Source organism: Symsagittifera roscoffensis, chromosome 7, assembly GCF_963678635.1.
Source record: "Symsagittifera roscoffensis chromosome 7, txSymRosc1.1, whole genome shotgun sequence".
Classification (NCBI taxonomy): domain Eukaryota; kingdom Metazoa; phylum Xenacoelomorpha; order Acoela; family Convolutidae; genus Symsagittifera; species Symsagittifera roscoffensis.
Window position 1 is genome coordinate 34,137,623 of NC_087068.1, and position 15,743 is coordinate 34,153,365.

Genomic DNA, 15,743 nt, shown 5'->3' on the forward strand with positions numbered 1-15,743 from the left:
TAGAACAGGACTAGTGTAAATCTTTTTATAGACCAAATCGTTTCGCTTAAATTTCAAGTTTTTTCTGAGCAACCTGTTAGAGCTTTGAAACTATCAAACGAAGCAGAACAAAGTTTAGGGGAAACCTGATTTTGAATTGCATCCAAAACAAAACGATAGTTTTTTGTGAAAAAAAAGGCCAAAAAATTATCCTGAAGTCTTAGAACAGGACTAGTGTAAATCTTCTTAAAGACCAAATCATTTAGGTAAATTTTGAAGTTTTTAAGCAACCTGTTAGAGCTTTAAAACTATCAAACGAAGCGAAACAAAAAATTGAGGAAAACCTAATTTTTATTGCTTCCGTTGAAAAACTCGGCCAAAAAAGTAACCTGAATTTTTTCAAAATCCATACCTTAAATTTTTTCAATAGAAAAACGTATAACATTGGCCATCCGATTTTCTTCATGAACAATCTTTAAAGTTTTCAACGCTTGTTTGATTGACTAGTCTGCTTAGACGAACTTCAAGGGTTTGCGAGCCGATTCTTACTTCAAAAGTTTGTGATCTGACAAAATTTTTGGTGAATTTTTTTTACAAATTTAGGTGAACATCATTTTTTGTGCCTACAGAATTCAGTTCAGGTGTTTTTAAAAAATTACTGGACAGGAATGGGTTTCGAAACCACGCACGCAGAACATATTGGAAAGCACTTCAACCCCTTAACCCCTCGGGCAAAGTGGAAGACCAGAAGTCAATTTCCGATAAAATGAATCGAACCAATAAAAAAAGAAAGCAAAAGTGCTTCGCTTCAAATAGAATAGTTTTTTTTGCTCAAAAAACAAAAAAACGTATCAAATCAAGCCTTTGAAAAAAAGACTTGAAGTCTGTGTGTAGAAAATATAATGACGAAATAAGCACTCTTGTATTAGAACATGACTAGTGCAAATCTTCTTATAGACCAAACCGTTTCGCTAAAGTTTCAAGTTTTTCTAAGCACCCTGTTAGAGCTTTGAAACTATCAAACGTAGCGAAACAAAAATTAAGGAAAACCTATTTTTTTTTGCTTCCGTTGAAAAATGTTAGTTGTTTGTGGAAAAACTCGGCCAAAAAAGTAACCTGAAGCTTTTCAAAGTCCATGCCTTGAATGGTTTCAATAGAAAAACGTATAACCTTGGCCATACGATTTTCTTCATGAACAAACTTTTAAGTTTCCAACGTTTGGTTGCTTGACTTGTCTGCTTAGACGAACTTCAGTGGTTTGCGAGCCAATTTTTTATTCAACTATTTGTGATCTGACAAATTTTTGGGTGAGTTATTAACAAAATTAGGTAAATATCAGTTTTTGTGCTCACCGAATTCAATTCAAGTGTTTTTAAAACTAATCGACAGGAACGGGATTCGGACCCACGCACGCAATACGTATTGATTAGCACTTCAATCCCTAAATCTCTCGGGAAACCTATAAGACCAGAAGTAGTTTTTTGGCAAAATGAATTGAACCAAAAAAAATAAAAGAAAATTGCTTCGCTTCAAATTGAATATTTTTTTTTGCTCAAAACAAAAAAACTTATCAAATCAAGCCATTGTTCGATCGGAAATAAACTTGACGTCTGTGTATAGAAAATATAACGACGAAATAAGCACTCTAGTCTTAGAACAGGACTAGTGCAAATCTCTTTATAGACCAAGTCGTTTCGCTAAAATTTCAAGTTTTTCTGAGCAACCTGTTAGAGCTTTGAAACTATCAAACAAAGCAGAACAAAAAAATAAGGGAAACGTGATTTTGAATTGCTTCCAATGAAAAACGATAGTATTTTATGGAAAAACGGTCAAGAAAGTAACCTGAAGTTTTTCAAATTTCCATGCCTTGAATGGTTTCAATAGAAAAACGTATAACATTGGCCATCCAATTTTCTTTATGAAAAAACTGAAATTTTTCAACGTTTACTTGCTTGAATAATCTGCTTAGATGAATTCCAATAGTTTGCGAGCTAATTTTTTTACCAATTTTTTGTGATCTGACAAATTTTTGGTGAGTTATTAAGAAAATTAGGTAAAAATCAGTTTTTGTGCTTACCGAACAGTGTTCAGTGTTTTAAAAAACTAATCGACAGGGATGAATTTTGAACCCACGCACGCAGAACATATTGATTAACACTTCACCGCATTCACCTCGCGGCCAGCCTGTACGACCAGAGTGCAATCATTGGGAAATTGAATCGAACCAATAAAAAATTTAAGCAAATCAAGCCATTGCTCGATCAAAAACGGACTGGATGTCTGTATATATAAAGTGTAATGACAAAGTTAGCACACTAGTCTTAGAACAGGACTGGTGCAAATTTTTTTTATAGACCAAATCAATTCGCTAAAAATTCCAGTTTTTCTAAGCAACCTGTTAGAGCTTTGAAACTATCAAACGATGCGAAAAATAAAAATATGGAAAACCTAATTTTAAATTGCTTCCGTTGAGAAACGATAGTTATAGGTGAAAAAACTCGGCCGAAAAAGTAACCTCAAGTTTTTCAAAAATCCATGCCTAGAATGGTTTCAATAGGAAAACGTATAACATTGGCCATCCGATTTTCTTCATGAACAAACTTAAAGTTTTTCAACGTTTGGTTGCTTGACTAGTCTGCTTAGACAAACTTCAAATGTTTGCAAGCCGATTCTTTCACCAAATTTTTGTGATCTGACAATTTTTTTGGTAAGTTTTTATGAAAATTAGGTAACTAATTTTTTTGTGCTTACCGAACGCAGTTCAGCTGTTTTTAAAAACTAACCGACAGGGATGAATTTCAAACCCATGCACGCAGAACAAATTGATTAACAATTCACCGCCTTCACCTCGCTGCCAGCCAAAAGATCAGAGGTCAATCATTAGTAAATTGAATCGAACCAATAAAAAATTAAAGCAATTCAAGCCATTGATTGATCAAAATCGGACTTGATGTCTGTGTATATAAAATGTAATGACGATGTTAGTACACTAGTCTTAGAACAGGACTGGTGGAAATCTTTTTATAGACCAAATCGTTTTGCTAAAATATCCAATTTTTCTAAGCAACCTGTTAGAGCTTTGAAACTATCAACCGATGCGAAACAAAAAATTAAGGAAAACCTAACTTTATATTGCTTCCGTTTTGAAACGATTGTTGTATGTGGAAAAACTCGGGCAAAAAAGTAACCTCAAGTTTTTCAAAAAATCCTTGTCTTGGATGGTTTGAATAGCAAAACGTTTTATATTTGCCATCCAATTTTTTTCAGGAACAAACTTGAAATTTTTCAACGCTTGGTTGCTTGACTATTCTGCTTAGACGAACTTCAATGTTTTGCGTGCTGATTCTTTCTCCTATTTTTTGTGACCTCACAAGTTTTTTGGTGAGTTATTAACAAAATTAGGTAAACATCAGTTTTTGTGTTTACCGATTTCAGTTCAGGTATTTGTAAAAAATTACTCGTCAGGGCTGAGTTTCGAACCCAAGCACGCAGAACATATTGATTATCATTTCACCGCCTTCACCTCGCTGCCAGCCTGTAAGACCAGAGGTCAATCATTGGTAAATTGAATCGAACCAATAAAAATTTAAAGCAATTCAAGCCATTGCTCGATCAAAAATGGACATGATGTCTGTATATATAAGATGTAATGACGAAGTTGGCACACTAGTCTTAGAATAGGACTGGTGGAAATTTTTTTTAGACCGAATCGTTTTGCTAACACTTCCAATTTTTCTAAGCAACCTGTTAGAGCTTTGAAACTATCAACCGATGCGAAACAAAAAATTAAGGAAAACCTAACTTTATATCGCTTCCATTGTGAAACGATAGTTGTTCGTGGAAAAACTGGCCAAAAAAGTAATCTCAAGTTTTTCAAAAATCCGTGCCTCGAATGGTTTTAATAGCAAAACGTATTACATTGGCCATCCAATTTTTTTCATGAACAAACTTGAAATTTTTCAACGTTTGGTTGCTGACTATTCAGCTTAGACGAACTTCAATATTTTGCGTGCCGATTCGTGACCTTTGTGACCTGACAAGTTTTTTGGTGAGTTACTAACAAAATTAGGTAAACATCAGTTTTTGTGCCTACCGAACTCAGTTCAGGTGTTCATAAAAAAAGTACTCGTCATGGATGAGCTTCGAACTCACGCACGCAGAGCATATTGATTAACCGTTCACCGCCTTCACCTCGCGGCCAGCCTGTATGATCAGAGGTCAATCATTGGTAAATTGAAGCGAACCAATAAAAAATTAAAGCAATTCAAGCCATTGCTCGATCAAAAACGAACTTGATGTCTGTGTATATAAAAGTAATGACGAAGTAAGCACACTAGTCTTAGAAAGGACTGGTGGAAATATTTTTATAGACCGAATCGTTTTGCTAAAATTTCCAATTTTTCTAAGCAACCTGTTAGAGTTTTGAAACTATCAACCGATGCGAAACAAAAAATTAAGGAAAAACTAACTTTATATTGCTTCCTTTGTGAAACGATAGTTGTATGAGGAAAAACTAGGCCAAAAAAGTAACCTCAAGTTTTTCAAAAGTTCGTGCCTTGAATGGTTTTATTGGCAAATGTATTACATTGGCCATTCAATTTTTTTCATGAACAAACTTGAAATTTTTCTATGTTTGGTTGCTTGACTATTCTGCTTAGACGAACTTCAATGTTTTGCGTGCCGATTCTTTGTCCAATTTTTTGTGACCTGACAAGTTTTTTGGTGAGTTATTAACAAAATTAGATAAACATCAGTTTTTGTGCCTACCGAATTCAGTTCAGGTGTTTGTAAAAAATTACCGGACAGGGATGGGTCACAAACGCACGCACGCAGAACAAAATGAATAGAACTTCAAAGCCTTCACCTCGCGGCCAGCTTGTAAGACCAGAGAGCAATCATAAGTATCGAATAAATGTTTAGCTTAAAACAAAAAATGTATCAAAACAAGATATTGTTCGATCAAAAATAGACTTGAAGTCTGTGTATATTATATGTAATGACAAAATAAGCTCTCTGGTCTTACTACAGGACTAGTGCAGATATTTTTATAGACCAAATCGTTTCGCTAACATTTTCAGTTTTTCTAAGCAACCTGTTAGAGCTTTGAAACTATCAAACGATGCGAAGCGAAAAATTGAGGAAAACCATATTTTTCATTGCTTCCGTTGAGAAATGATTGTTGTTTGTGGAAAAGCTCAGCCAAAAGCATAACCTCGATTTTTTCAAAAATCCAAGCCTTGAATGATTTCAATAGAAAAATGTATACCATTGGTCATCTGAGTTTCTTAATGAACAAACTTGAAAACTTTCAACGTTTGGTTGCTTGACTAGTCTGCTTAGACGAACTTCAATGTTTTGCGTGCCGATTGTTTCTCCATTTTTTTGTGACCTGAAAAGTTTTTTGGTGAGTTATTAACAAAATTAGATAAACATCAGTTTTTGTGCCTACCGAACTCAGTTCAGGTGTTTGTAAAAAATTACCGGACAGGGATGGGTTACAAACCCACGCACGCAGAACGAAATGAATAGCACTTCAAAGCCTTCACCTCGCGGCCAGCTTGTAAGACCAGAGAGCAATCATAAGTATCGAATAAATGTTTAGCTTAAAACAAAAAATGTATCAAAACAAGATATTGTTCGATCAAAAATAGACTTGAATCTGTGTATATAATATGTAATGACAAAATAAGCTCTCTGGTCTTAGTACAGGACTAGTGCAGATGTTTTTATAGACCAAATCGTTTCGCTAACATTTTCAGTTTTTCTAAGCAACCTGTTAGAGCTTTGAAATTATCAAACGATGCGAAGCGAAAAATTTAGGAAAACCATATTTTTCATTGCTTCCGTTGAGAAATGATTGTTGTTTGTGGAAAGGCTCAGCCAAAAGCATAACCTCGATTTTTTCAAAAATCCAAGCCTTGAATGTCTTCAATAGAAAAACGTATAACATTGGCCATCCGAGTCCTTAATGAACAAACTTGAAATTTTTCAACGTTTGTTTGCTTGACTAGTCTGCTTAGAATAACTTCAATGTTTTGCGTGCCGATTCTTTCTCCAATTTTTTGTGACCTGACGAGTTTTTTGGTGACGTTTTATCAAAATAGGTAAACATCAGTTTTTGTGCCTACCAAATTCCGTTCGGGTGTTGTAAGAAATTACTCGACAGGGATGAGTTTCGAACCCACGCACGAAGAACAAATTGAATAACCCTTCACCGACTTCACTTCGCGGCCAGCCTGAAATACCAGAAATCAATCATTGGTAAATTGAATCGAACCAATAAAAAAATAAAGAAATCAAGCCATTGCTCGATCAAAAACGGACTTCATGTCTATGTATATAAAATGTAATGACGAAGTTAGCACACTAGACTTAGAATAGGACTGGTGCAAATCTTTTTATAGACCAAATCGTTTCGCTAAAATTTCAAGTTCTCCAAGCAATCTGTTACAGCTTTCAAATTATCAAACGAAGCGGAACAAAAAAAAGAGGAAACTTAAAATTGAATTGCTTCCGTTGGAAAACGATTGTTTTTTTTTGGAAAGCCATAGCCCAAAAAGTAACCTGAATTTTTTCAAAAATCCATGCCTTGAAGGGTTTCAATAGAAAAACGTATAAAATTGGCCATCCGATTTTCTTCATGAACACATTTAAAGTTTTTCAACGTTTGGTTGCTTGATTAGTTTGCTTAAACGAACTTCAATGGTTTGCGAGCCGATTCTTTCTCCCAACTTTTGTGAAATGACGAACTTTTTGTTGATTTATTTATCAGTTTTTGTGCCTACCGAATTCAGTTCGGGTGTTTTTACAAAATTACTGGACAGGGATGGGTTTCCAACCCACGCACGCAGAACATATTGAATAGCACTTCAATGCCTTAAACTCTCGGGCAGCTAGTAAGATCAGAGGTCAATCAATGATAAAATGAATCGAACCAATAAAAATTAAAGCAAAGTTGCTTCGCTTCAAATAGAATAGTTCTTTTCAAAACATTAATACAAAAAAAACGTATCAAATCAAGCCAATGATCGAGCAAAAATAGACTTGACGTCTGGGTATACAAAATATAACGACAAAATAGGCACTCTAGCCGTAGAACAGGACTAGTGCAAATCTTTTTATAGAGCAAATCGTTCCGCTAAATTATCGCTGTTAGAGCTTTGAAACTATCAAACAAATCAAAACAAAAAAGGGAAACCTATTTTTCATTTGCTTCCAATGCACGCACGCAGAACATATTGATTAACAATTCACCGCCTTCACCTCGCTGCCAGCCTCTAAGACCAGAGGTCAATCATTGGTAAATTGAATCGAACCAATAAAAAATTTAAAGCAATTCAAGCCATTGCTCGATCAAAATCGGACTTGATGTCTGTGTATATAAAATTTAATGACAATGTTAGTACACTAGTCTTAGAACAGGACTGGTGGAAATCTTTTTATAGACCGAATCGTTTTGCTAAAATTTCCAATTTTTCTAAGCAACCTGTTAGAATTTTGAAACTATCAAACGGTGCAAAAAAAAAATTAATGAAAACCTAAATTTATAATGGTTCCGCTGAAAAAAGATAGTTGTTTGTGGAAAAACTGGCCCAAAAAAGTAACCTGAAGTTTTTCAAAACTCCATGCTTTGAATGGTTTTAATAGAAAAACGTAAAAAATTGGCCATCCGATTTTCTTCATGAACAAACTCCAACTTATTTCAACGTTTGTTTGCTTGACTAGTCATCTTAGACGAGCTCCAATGGTTTGCGAGCTAATTTTTTGTCCGAATTTTTGTATTCTGACAATTTTTTTGGTGAATTATTAATAAAATTAGGTAAACATCACTTTTGTGCCTACCAAATTCAGTTCAGGTGTGTATAAGAAATTAATGGACAGGGATGGGTTTCCAACCCATGCACGGAGAAATATTGAATATCACTTCAACTCCTTCACTTCTCGGGCAACCTGTATGACCAGAAGTCAATTTTTTGTAAAATGAATCAAACCAATAAAAAATTAAAGCAAATTTGCTTCGCTTCAAATAGAATAGTTTTTTTTCTCAAATTAAAAAAACGTATGAAATCAAGCCATTGATCGATCAAAAAAGTTTTGACGTCTGTGTATAGAAAACATAATGACGAAATAAGCACTCTAGTTGTAGAAAAGGACAGTTGCAAATCTTTTTAAGAGCAAATCGTTTCGCTAACATTTCAAGTTTTTCTAAGCAACCTGTCAGAGCTTTGAAACTATCAAACAAATCAAAACAAAAAATCAGAGAAACCTATTTTGAATTGCTTCCAATAAAAATCGATAGTTATTTGTGGAAAAACGCGGCCAAAAAACTAACCTGATTTTTTTTCAAAACTCCATGCCTTGAATGGTTTCAAAAGAAAAACGTATAACATTTGCCATCCAATTTTCTTCATGAACAAACTTAGTAGTAGAAGAGTGAGGGAGAATGGGGGGTGGTTGCTGAACCCCATGTATTAACATAGGCTAAAGAGTATCCGGTCAGCAACCTATGTATTAAGATAGGGAATAGAGTTCCCTATGTATTAAGATAGGGAATAGGTTTCCCAATGTATTAAGATAGCAGGTTTCAGATGGTAAAGTTTCAGATGGTACGATGGTAAGTTTCAGAAAAAATTTTGGCGCCCGAATTTTTTGAATTCGGTTTTGCCGATACTTGCGTTTCTTAGCTAGCTTCTACAGTTTAGATGTTTTGATTTTGTTTTACAGGTTTGATTCAACGAGAAAACTATCTAAAACTATACTGAAACCTAACGAAACTTCGAGTAAAAAATAACATGTTTGGGGAATAAAGTTAAACTCAAAACATGAATTATATTAATCACTGCTTCGTATAATCAAATTACCACAAGTTTACAGTTAGTTAATCAATACTGAATTGAATGCTATTTCACTATCAGTTATATACAAGTTCAAAGGTTTTGTGTAAACTCCGTCGTCCTGAACTTGTCTTTTAGGGTAAAAGTAGCTCAATCCCTTCTTTGTTTGCTCGTATGTAGCAACCATATGATTAATGGTTCTAAACCCTCTGTTTGTTGAATTCAAGTTGATTGCTTCATCGAGTAATTTTCTGTAATTTTCCATAGGATCATCAACGGATTCCTCTAGATTTCTTTTATTCAATCTTTACTGCTAATTTTTATCTTGTCTGATTTGTTGTCATAGCAACAACAAGTCTTGCTGCATGAACATAGCATCTCCGTACACCTAAATTCTTCTTTGAACAGACCAGGCTCTCGTTTATCATGCTTCTTGTGAACGCTACAACATGTTCGTGGAAAAATTCAATTTTGAATCTGCTCTAAATTAATCTCTGCAAATTTTTTCTCTCAGTTTTTCTCAGTCACCTTCTTTCTCCGGACGCGTACAAACATACAAATTTTCTTCAGCAAATCTGGGTCCAATTTTAATTCCTCAAACTTATTTACATCACAAAACTTGCCGAAAAAATTGTAGTAAAGCTCAAGCATTCTCAGCTTTGCATACTGCAGAATGAAAAATCCGACTATTATGGGTTCTGTGTGCTCAATTGTTGACTTTAGTAACTCAATCTCGTACAAGTCTTTCTGAATAGTGTTCAACCGTTTGAAAAAGTGTTCATTAATTGCTTTGTGTGTTTTCTCATCATTCAAATACTTTGTGATCGTATGTCTCGATCTGTCCATTATCTGGTTACCTTAGGATGAATTACCTAAAAGCTTCATAGTCTCTGCAACAGCACCGGATAAAGGGTTCTCATCTCCTTTCCTTCTAGCACCAACAACTGATTGAACAAAATTGTTGAAGGATTTTTGACGAAGATACTGTACAAAATGATAAATTTTTGTACACTGTAAGCCAAGCTCCATATGAAAAATGAAAAGAAGGGTAAGGATGGAACCATTTTCTAGTTTGAAACTAGATATTAGCATTCGCTGGGGATGCTTAAGAAGATCATTTTCAATGGCATAATTTTGCATAGATTCTCCAACGTAATTTCTTCCAACTTCAGTGTTTTTTTGAAAAAAAGGAGGAAAATAAAAAATCTTTGCTTTCAGTTCAGGTGAAACAACTCAGTCACACGGAAAATAGACATAAAGACATCCATCTCTTATTTTTCTCAATAAAGAATCGATAGAGAGAGGTCTTTTGTATGGAAAGTTGGATCGGATATGATTCTTAAATTTTTCGTTCATTTTGAAGTTTTGCCACCACTCACATCTCTTTGATTTTGTAATCTTTGTTGCGAATATACTCACATCTCAAGTCATCCATCCCTCTCATTTTTTTCCTCTCTCAATATCTTTCTCATTAAGTGAGGGACGAGTCTCCTGGCAAGGAAAAAATGGTAATAGCATCCCATTGCTTCAAACTTCAGTGTTTTTAAAAAAAGGAGGAAATTTAGAAAATTTTGCTTTCAGTTCAACTGGAACAACTAAGTCACACGGAATATAGCCATAAAGAGATCCATATCTTATTTTTCCCAATAAAGAATTAGTAGAGAGAGGTCTTTCGTAGGGAAAGTTGGATCGGATAAGATTCTTAGTTTTTTCGTTCGTTTTGAAGTTTTGCCACCACTCACATCTCTTTGATTTTGTAATCTTTGTTGCGACAATACTCACATCTCAAGTCATCCATCCCTCTCATTTTTTTCCTCTCTCAATATCTTTCTCATTAAGTGAGGGACGAGTCTCCTGGCAAGGAAAAAATGGTAATAGCATCCCATTGCTTCAAACACAGTTTTGAAGTGATCACAAAATCCATCTACATTGAAACTGTCAATTTTCTTTTGATTTCCAGATGTGTGGAAGCTCTCAATTCTGCATTCTGGTCTTGTTTCTTGGTGGTAAGACATCACCATGGTCTCAAAGCTTCGAGATCGGTTATGTCTAGCCTTGAATTTTTGCATATCCGAATCAAACTCCCATCTAAGGTACAATCATGTTGGCATGTCTTGACACATTGAATAGGGATAGAACTGCCTGGCATCAATTCCAACGATTGATTTGCAGATATTTGATGAATCACTGATAAAAGTTTTGTCCACAACAGCTTTTCGCGTAAACACAATTGATGGTCCACCCGTCATATCCTCTCTAATTTTCTGGCACAAATCCTTACCATTTTCGCAAAATGGGTAGAATTTTTCATTAATGTTTTGTGCAGACAAATATTTGCTAGATTTGGAAAAGTACATCCAAGTTTTAACCTATCAATTTTTTTCTGATAATAAAATTGAACTATTTTTTGCATTGCTTCAAGGGTTGGAACAGCATCTTTGTTGTTGTATCAGTGCAAAAAAATCTTTAAATGTAGTCTTTCCATGTTTCTGCCAAATCTCCTGTAAATATTTGTAATTTTCCCATCCAGTTGCAGGTACTGACCTAATTTGAAGTTTCTTTAGTACTTTCTGCTTATCAAGTCGACTTGACCTCAACTTTTGATAAACCTGAAAGTCTTTATCAAGAGGGTTGTTGTTTCTCAGTTTACTGAAAAAGGCTTCGTATGGAGGTAATTCTCATTCTCGAGCTCGTTCGCACTGTCAAACCACTCATAAGGGAAAAACTTTTTTAACTCACTTGCTTTGTAGGCTTTAAGAAAGGAGCCTAGAGATGTTGCTCCACCCAAAAATTTCATGATGTCGAGAAATTGAATGTCTCCAAACTGGAAAGATATGAAATCGTTAGCCTTTTTGATAACCATAGGTTCAGCTTCTTTATCATTGATTAAGTAGGGAATCAGATAACTCTTGATCATGTTCAGATCATATCTTCCACTGTTAAAACCAAATATAGGTAAGGTGTTAACAAAACTCTCCAGATTTTGTTTCAAATCAATCAGCTGATTCTTCTGCATTCTCAAAAACTGAGTTGATATATCAGTTTCCTCTGTATCTTCTCTAGAATTGTCTTCATATTCAAAACTTTCTTTTGAATGATTTCGAGATCTTTTATTCAACTTTGTGCTCAACTTTGTGCTCTTTGTGCTCAATTGTTGACTTTAGTAACTCAATCTCGTACAAAACTCTCTGAACAGTGTTTAATCGTTTGAAGGGTGGTTCAATAATTGCTTTGTGTGTTTTCTCATCATTCAAGTACTTTGTGATCGTATTGTCTCGATCTGTCCATTATCTGCTAATCGTAGTATGAATTACCTAAAAGCTTCATAGTCTCTGCAACAACGCCGGATAAAGGGTTCTCATCTCCTTCCCTTCTATCATCAACAACTGATTGAACAAACTTGTTGAAGCTTTTTTGAGAGAGATACTGTACAAAGCGGTAAACTTTTGTACACTGTAAGCCAAGCTCCATATGAAAATTGAAAAGAAGGGTAATGATGGAACATTTTTCTAGTTTGAAACTAGATATCAGCATTCGCTGGGGATGCTTAAGAAGATCATTTTCAATGGCATAATTTTGCATATATTCTCCAATGTAATTTCTTCCAACTTCAGTGTTTTTTTGAAAAAAAGGAGGAAAATAAAAAATCTTTGCTTTCAGTTCAGGTGAAACAACTCAGTCACACGGAAAATAGACATAAAGACATCCATCTCTTATTTTTCCCAATAAAGAATCGATAGAGAGAGGTCTTTTGTATGGAAAGTTGGATCGAATATGATTCTTAAATTTTTCGTTCATTTTGAAGTTTTGCCACCACTCACATTCCCACATCTCTTTGATTTTGTAATCTTTTTCGCAAATTTACTCACGTCTCAAGTCATCCATCTCTCTCATTTTTTTCCCTCTCTCAATATCTTTCTCGCTAAGTGAGGGACGAGTCTCCTGGCAAGGACAAAATGGTAATAGCATCCCATTGCTTCAAACACAGTTTTGCAGTGATCACAATATCCATCTACATTGAAACATACAATTTTTTTTATTTCCAGATGTGTGGAGGCTTTCAATTCTGCATTCTGTTCTTGTTTCTTGGTAGTAAGACATCGCCGTAATCTCAAAGCTTTGAGATCGGTTATGTCTAGCCTTGCATTTTTGCATATCGGAATCAAACTCCCATCTTGTGTACAATCATGTTGGCATGTCTTGACTCCTTGAATAAGGATAGAACTGGCTGGCGTCAATTCCAACAATTGATTTGCAGATATTTGATGAATCTCTGATAAAAGCTTTGTCCACAACAGCTTTCCGCGTAAACACAATTGATGGTCCACCTGTCATATCCTTTCTAATTTTCTGGCACAAATCTCTATCAGTTTCGCAAAATGGGTAGAATTTTTCATTGGTTGATTTGTGCAGTCAAATATTTGCTAGATTTGGAAGAATACATCCAAGTTTTTACAAATCATTTTCTTTCTGATGATAAAATTGAACCATTTTTTGCATTGCTTCAGGGGTTGGAACAACATCTTTGTTGTTGTATCACTGCAAAAAATCTTTAAATGTAGTCATTCCATGTTTCTGCCATATCTCGTGTTAATATTTGTAATTTTCCCATCCAGTTGCGGGTACTGACTTGATTTGAAATTTTTTAGTACTTTCTGCTCATCAAGTCCACTTGACCTCAACTTTTGATAATCCTTAAAGTCTCTATCAAGAGGGTCGTTGTTTCTCAATTTACTGAAAAAGGCTTCGTAGGAGGTAATTCTTCATTCTCGAGCTTGTTCGCACTGTCAAACAACTCATATGGGAAGAACTTTTTTTATCTCACTTCCAACATCTCTCCAGAGATGCTGCTCCACCCAAAAATTTCATGATGTCGAGAACTTGTATGTCTCCAAACTTGAAAGATTTGAAATTCCTAGCCTTTTTGATAACCATAGGTTCAGCTTCTTTATCATTGATTAAGAAGGGAATCAGTTCGCTCTTGATCAAGTTCAGATCTTATTTTCAACTGTTGAGTCCAAATCCAAGTAACGTGTTAACAAACCTCTCCAGATTTTGTTTCAAATCAATCAGCTGATTTTTCTGCATTCTTAAAAACTGAGTTGACATATCAGTTTCCTCTGCATCTTCTATACAATCGTCTTCATATTCAAAATTTACAGTTGAATGATATCGACATCTTTCATTCAATCCGTGGAAAGTTTTGGACATCAGCTCATAACTACTCTGTCAACTTCTTGAAATTTAGTTCTCATTTCGAGTTTACTTTTCTCAGCCAAAAGTCCGATGAATACAAAATCGATAATAATCTTTTGCGGATCCTTGTTACGAAGAAAAATTGAAAAATTGGTTCATCTATCAGGTTCGAGGATATTGATACAGAATTTGGAACGTGTTTTCCAATCCAGGTTGTTGTTTGGGTAACTTTCAGTTCATCTGATGAAACACATATCGACTCAAAATTGAATATGGGTAGGTTGTTGAACAGTGTGTTATCTTTCGAAACTGGGATTTTGAAACCTTCCATTTTTTTAAATAGCGTTTCTCGGAGTGTATATACATTGTTTGGCTAAATGTGTCGCACTATATCTTTACAAGTCATAAGATGTCTGTTGAAGTTTTCTGATCTGTTGAAGAGACAGTCACAGCTAGGACATCGGAAAAACTTGAAGAAAGAATCAATATCATTCGTATGAATGATATGATTGTTGAATCTTAGCAATTTCACTGTTTTTTTCGAGTTTTCCATTACTTCGCCTGGCTATTTCTCCATTATATTCTCCTTTTGAATATCAAAATCATAGATGAATAGGTTACGTTCAACTATTCCCTCTACAAGAGGTAAATCATTAATGGCAACTCCGCGAAGGGTATTCAGATTGTATCCAGATTTTGATATAAACTCTGTAAATAATTGAGATGTATGAGCATCGAGATTACTATGGCCATGCAAATACAATGTTAACGCACGGAAAAGACAAAGATGATCTTTGTATGGTTTTTTATCTTGGTCCGATAAAAGACAGTTTACTTGCGTATGTCGTAGTAAAGGTTCAGGCAAGACAGAGTCTGGACATATCATTGTGATGTTTTTCAGTAGTGCAGCAAAAATAGTAACTTTTGTGATCAATTTGAACCTCCAGTTTGTGTTCTGACGTTCTTGAGTGCATTTCTCCACGATATCAAATTTTTCAACTTTCCCTGGATTCAAATCAAATCCGCTTTCGTACACAGTAAATACGGTTTTTCGAACAAAGTATGGTTTTCGTGTGCTTTATAATACCGATATTCTCCCGTTTCGACATTACGGAGAACAAATCCAAGAGCAATTTTAATTTTTGCAGCGGAATCCAGCTTGTTGAAGACTTCTTCAAGCTTCTCCTTGATAATCTTGGTATCTAACTTTTACATTTGAAAGTTAAATACCTTATGACTCCCATTCTCCATCTCAGTGTCCACCAGGAAATGCTGACAAGCACTCAACTCATCTTTGAGTTTCTCTCCATCTTCCGCTTCCTCCTGCACAATCTTGTTCAAGTCTGCCACCGTATCACTTGGCTTTCGTTGTTTCGCCCCATGTTTTTTTCTCCGTTGTTGTTGGAGCGAGTAGTAACTCGGAAACTCTTTTTCGCAAGACGAGCTAACCGTTGATTGCTTGAAAGTTGTTGGAGCATGTTTTTTGGCCACATGATAGTTCGTTGATTGTAAAAGAAATACCTACACTCGGAACAAGAAATAACTCCTCGCACGCAATTTTTACTATGTCGAGCCCCATCGAACCTCCTGTACTCTTTGTCACAGTCCTCACATGTCTTTTTCTCATTCCTGCTGAGTGAAGGCATTTGAAAAAAAAAGTGGGAGATTTAGCTTGTAGCAGAATTGAATAAAAGTACATGCTATCTACAAAAATGGGAGATTTAAAAAGTCCCA